Source organism: Mastomys coucha, unplaced genomic scaffold, assembly GCF_008632895.1.
Source record: "Mastomys coucha isolate ucsf_1 unplaced genomic scaffold, UCSF_Mcou_1 pScaffold15, whole genome shotgun sequence".
NCBI lineage: Eukaryota > Metazoa > Chordata > Mammalia > Rodentia > Muridae > Mastomys > Mastomys coucha.
The window spans coordinates 128275110-128280845 of record NW_022196897.1 but is presented as its reverse complement, the minus strand read 5'-3'; the positions used below and the strand labels follow the sequence as shown (position 1 = coordinate 128280845).

The following is a 5736-nucleotide window of genomic DNA, read 5'->3' as shown; positions in this document are numbered from 1 at the left end:
CTGGCGAGAAGTCTGGTATAATTCTAATAGGTCTGCTTTTAGTATTCTTTCTTTGTTTTGTGCACTTGGTGTTTTGATATTATGTGACAGGAGGAATTTATTTTCTGGTCCAGTCTATTTGGAGTTCTATAGGCTTCTTGTATATTCATGGTCATCTCTTTCTTTGGGTTAGAGAAGTTTTCTTCTATAATTTTGTTGAAGATATTTACTGGCCCTTTAAGTTGGAAATCTTTACTCTCTTCTATACCTATTATCCTTAGGTTTACATTGTGTTCTGGATTTCCTGGATGTTTTGGATTAGGATCTTGTTGCACTTTGCATTATCTTTGGTTGTGTCAATGTTTTCTATGGTACCTTCTGCACCTGAGATTCTCTCTTCTATTTTTTGTATTCTATTGGTGATGCCTGCATCTATGACTCCTGATCTCTTCCGTAGGTTTTCTATCTCCAGAGTTGTCCCCCTTTGTGATTTCTTTATTGTTTTTACTTCCATTTTTAGATCCTGGATATCTTTGTTCAATTTCTTCACTTGTTTGGTTGTGTTTTGCTGTAATTCTTTAAGGGATTTTTGTGTTTCCTCTTTAAGGGCTTCTACCTGTTTACCTGTGTTCTCCTGTATTTATTTAAGGGAGTTATTTATATCTTCCTTAAAATTCTCTATCAGCATCATGAGATGTGATTTTAAATCCACATCTTGCTCTTCCAGTGTGTTGGTGTATCTAGGACTTGCTGTGGTGGGAGAACTGGGTTCTGGTGATATCAAGTAGTCTTGGTTTCTGTTCGTAAGATGGCCTTTTGCCATCTGGTTATCTCTGGGGTTAAGTGTTCCTACTGTCTCTGGCTGGAGCTTATTCCTCCTGTGGGACCATAATTCTGTGTCAGTACTCCTCGGAGACCAGCTCTCTCCTGGTGGAACTTGTGTACAGAGAACAGCCTAAGCTCTGGGTGCAGATGACGAATGGAAGGATCCTGTCCCAGTTGCTCCACTCTTCCTGTGCTCCGCTTGTTCCTGACTGGGCCCTCTCCAGACAGTTATTGGAGGGAAAGCGGCTATCTCACCTCCAAACTGGGGAGTGAGAACACTCCTGGGAGAACAGGTCTCTCCTGATGGCAGTGAGAGCACTCCTGGGAGAACAGGTCTCTCCTGACGGGACCGTGCACAGCAGGCTGTGGATCAGCCTCAGCTCAGGGATGCAGAGAGTGGACTCGAAGGATCCTTTCCCTCCTTTTTTTTCTTAAAAAAACTATTAACCACCGCCCGGCAAAAGGCACCTACTACAAAATTTAATACTACTTCTATGACTGGCATTATATTTCTATTAGAAAATCCTTTCCTAAAGCAATCAGTGCTGGCCAATTCCAATATAAATCTGTGTACTGGATATTATTTTGAAATCGGCATGAGATGGATTCATAAGCTGTTCTTTTAAGTAAGGATGTATGGATTTTCTAGACCTTTAGAGTCCATAAAACTTATTTTAAAGAAACACTTCTCAGGCTGGTGAGATGGCTCAGGGGGTAAGAGCACCGACTGTTCTTCCAAAGGTCCTGAGTTCAAATCCCAGCAAGCACATGGTAGTTCATGACCACCTGTAATGAGATCTGATGTCCTCTTCTGGTGCATCTGAAGTCAGCTACAGTGTGCTTATTTATAATAATAAATAAATCTTTGGGCTGGAGCAAGCAGGGACTGAGCAAGCGGGGCTGACCGTAGCGAGCAGGGTTGACCAGAGTGAGCAGAGATCCTAAAAGTTAATTCCCAACAACCAAATGAAGGCTCACAACTATTTGTACAGCTACAGTGTGTACTCATTTTTTTTTTTGAGACAGGGTAGCCCTGGCTGTCCTGGAACTCACCCTGCAGACCAGGCTAGCCTCAAACTCAGAAATCCATCTGTCTCTGCCTCCCAAGTGCTGGGTTTAAAGGCATGCACTACCACTGCCTGGCGCTGTATACTCATATAGATAAAGTAAATAAATAAATAAATAAATAAATAAATAAATAAATAATTTTTTTTTTTAAAAAGAAAGAAACATTTCTCTAGTAATTGAGATTTGGGGACTAAATGAGATTGTGAAGTCATTTGCTTCATTGAGCAGCAAAGTCAACCTCAGAAGGCTCAAAACAAACCAGAGAGCATGTTGGAAACTATCAATCCCAGCATCTGCAGAAGCCTCTATCCCTGTGTTGGTCTAGGAACTGGTCCTAGTACACCTGCAAAGTCACCAGTAGGGGCCAGCAGCCTCTGTCTAGAAACTCTCACCATCGGAACAGAGCTGAGTTGACTGTAAAATTATTTCCTCAGCTTGGAGGTGTTTTCTAACTGTGCATTAAAAAAACCAAGAGATCTAACATTGATTCTATTTAAATTGAAAAAAGTTCTCCCTTAGAAAAATATGTTTACCCTGCCCCAGAGCTATTGCAGGTGTGGCTGCCTTGTCACGTGTGCATCAGGAGGTGGCAGAGAGGAGAGAGGCTCTGCTATACTTAGGGCTCTGACCTATGAATGTCTGAATAATTAGGAGCCTAACCTTCCCTGAAAAGAAGTGAGCTTAAGATGACCACTAGTCCCAGGATGGAGAGTAAGTTGGGGGAGGGCAACCTAGAAACAACCCCCTAGGACTGCAGACCCCAAGTAAGAGTAAGCCAGAGACAGATAACCCTCACAAGGGCCACTCAGGTGGGCAAGATGAGGATCATGCTTGAGACAACCACCAGACTGGCACCATGGCCATCAGTCCAACACATCAGAGATCTTGGGGAGCAGACCATGCCTGAGATGACCCCTGCCCAGCACCATAATGCACAGGTGGGGCAAAGCACTTCTAAGACCATTCTTGCAATAACCCCAGACACTCAGAGACCCCAGGTGCCACTAAGAGGAACAAGTAAAGTGGTGGATAGGTGAAAGAGAAACAGAAACAGAAGAATGTGGGCACAATGAAGAGAGGCAGAACTGGAGATTCAAGGGTAGTGAGGAACAGCCTGATGTGAGTAGCCAGTGATGCCATCTGGGACTGTGGTTGGGTCCTTGTCTGCGGTGCCATTGGAGGGCCATGTCTGAGTCCCTGGCCCTATAGCAGCAGCTGGCTGTTACCACCAAAGGCCAGGCAGATGTCTCTGGTCTGTTTTGCAGCCTGTAAAAGATAACAGCACTCTTTTCACAAAATTACTGTGTGGTTTAAATAAAATAATACTCACAAAAGTACTGGACATTTGTAATATATATATACAAATCAGCTATGTAACAACTGAGTCCAAAGTTGAGTGGCTTAAAAAAATTACTCTTTCTTAAGTGTTTGTGGTTGGCTTTCCAGTTTTCTTATTGCTTATGGGTTTGCCTGTGTAGCTGTACTGAGCTTCAGAGTTGACTTAGCCCTCTCCACGATGGTTTTATTCTCGTGGTAGGTGGTTGGGCTTCTCATATGATATTGCAGCATTCCCAGAGGGAAGGCTCTGAAGCCTTTCTTACGCCTCTACTTCTGTCACATTTCCTGATACTCTATTGGTAAAAAACAAACCAAGTAGCCAATCTAGAACCAATATGAGCCATGCCCAGACCCAAGGGCATATTTCATTGGGGACATTGATCATAACAATCCATCATATCATGCTACCATTTAGTCAGCCTTCACTAAGTACAGGTGCTAGGACAAGGACTACTGTATACTAGGCCATTTAGTTTGCTGATAAGTGGAAAGAAATAAGTTCTTTTGTCTTTATTTTACAGACAAAAAATTGAGGCCCCACAAGGTTTCCATCTTACCCAAGATCTCACTATGTGCAGACAACAAAGCTGGAAGTCAATGAGACTTGTGGGGCATCACTAAATATTGAGGAGGCAGGAAAGGGAAAGGAAACAGGGAAAAACTCTATTTATAGTATACTGAGTTACCCTCACAAACAACCTATGGACAGCAACCAAAAGATTAAAGAATTAGAGTCACCCATCACCACAGCTTAAAGCAATTGTACAGGCTTTTCTTTTTTTCCCCTAGCCTTTGTGTTAGTGTGAGAGACCAAAAAGCTACATGTCAGTCTGGAGCAACCCATTTTCAAATGCATTACTCTATCTCTAAGATTGTTGGGGGCTGATAAGGAATATGAAGCCTGCTGAGGTTTTAGTAATATTGGGCTTTCCCTTTTTCTCGATTCTATGTTTATTTCCAAACCCCACACAAGAAGAAGCAAAGATAGGAGACAATTCACATAGACCAAATAGCAGATAAAGTCAATGAAAGCATTGCAGATGTGCCCCAGCAGAACTGAGAGCTGTTATCTTTCTTTGAAAATGGGACATGGCTTGGAAAGTGAGCATCTCCATAGAAAAGCTGGAAACCCTCTTCTTAGATAAAAATCTCATTAATATTTCTTTTTGCAAGCAGAGAGGCAAAGAAAAGATTTGTTGAGATGGAGACAGTAGAAGCAGATAGCAGCAGTCCCTGGCTGCTGCCTTCACAAAGTGGAGGGAGGAAATAAAGGTTACATGAATGAGGATTGTTAATATTCACAGCAGCATCTGGTGCTGCGTTGCCAGGAGACAGTAATGAGAATGGAGCATCTTCCAGGTCTAATGGCATTGCGGCTGCCACATCAATCCTGCCGTCCCCAGAAATAAGATCTCTATCATTTGCAAACAGCAAAGCACTGGTGACTTGGCTGTCATTCTGGAAGGTCACTAAAAGATATGCAGATGAGTTGCCCATATTTCTTGAGCTGACACCCTCCAGCTTCCTTCTCTAAACAGCTTTGTGTTTTTTGGGACACCAAGTGACAAATCAACTTGGAAAGGGTAGAAGTACAGGTTCTTGGTGCCTGGGATCCCTAACAAACCTTGGTCTTCTGCATGCATTTACCTCTAAGTCTAATAGGTGCACTTCTTGGAGAGTTTAGTCCCATCAATCCTGTGAGCTCATAACTTCCCTGAAGGTTGTAAGCTTTTCAGCTGAAATCACTGAGTGTGACTGTAAGCAGCTAGTAGCAGTAACCATACCCTTTATGCCAATGCGTCCATTAGGGTTCTCTCTAGGACAAACTCCTAGACAAGGAAATTCAACCTGAGATTGTTGCTTCCCATTGGCTGATGGAATTCTTTAAATAGGAATGCTGTCCCAAAATTCCTTGTCTCCGTTCTTCACTGGTGGGCCAAGGATTGTCATTTTATTTGCATATAGGCACATAGCTCCTTTTACAATCCTATCACAGTTTCCATTCTTTCTTGGGAAATTTTCTAAACATATTTTAAGATTATGTTCACAAATTGATGCAAAATTGCTTTTTCATATTAGTATGAAGAACATACAGTGAACAAAGCTATACAAAGTCATTGTCCTGATGGAAGTCAAGTGTACTGAGCCAATGAACAAGTATATAAACTCTTTTTTTCTTTTTTTTTATACATAAACTCTTATTGAGACATTTGACAATAGTTATTGGTGATCTATTTTCTTTCTTTTTTTCACCACCACAGCCCGGTGGTGATCTATTCTTAATGAAGTATTTATATAAGAATCAAAGACACTACATGGACTGAGATGAAAGGAACCCTACCTTCTTAGAAATTACTATTTAGTACTTAAGTAATAAAATAAGACCTTAAAAATAGAAATCAACATATCTGGAGATAAGAGAAAATGGCTGGAGATGAGTTGTATGACTTTATGGGGTGGTCAGAAGCCCTTTCAAAGGTTATATAGAGCTGAAACATAACGATTTCACTCTGACCATAGTACATA

At 41.7% G+C, this 5736-nt stretch overlaps 1 non-coding gene across 1 annotated transcript; it reads left to right on the top strand.

The window, feature by feature from the left end:
* Nucleotides 1-2405: 2405 nt before the first annotated feature.
* On the top strand, nucleotides 2406-2535 carry LOC116092774. The gene has a single exon (XR_004119483.1). It is a non-coding gene; the product is annotated as a small nucleolar RNA SNORA17 (small nucleolar RNA).
* The last annotated feature ends 3201 nt before the right edge of the window (nucleotides 2536-5736 follow it).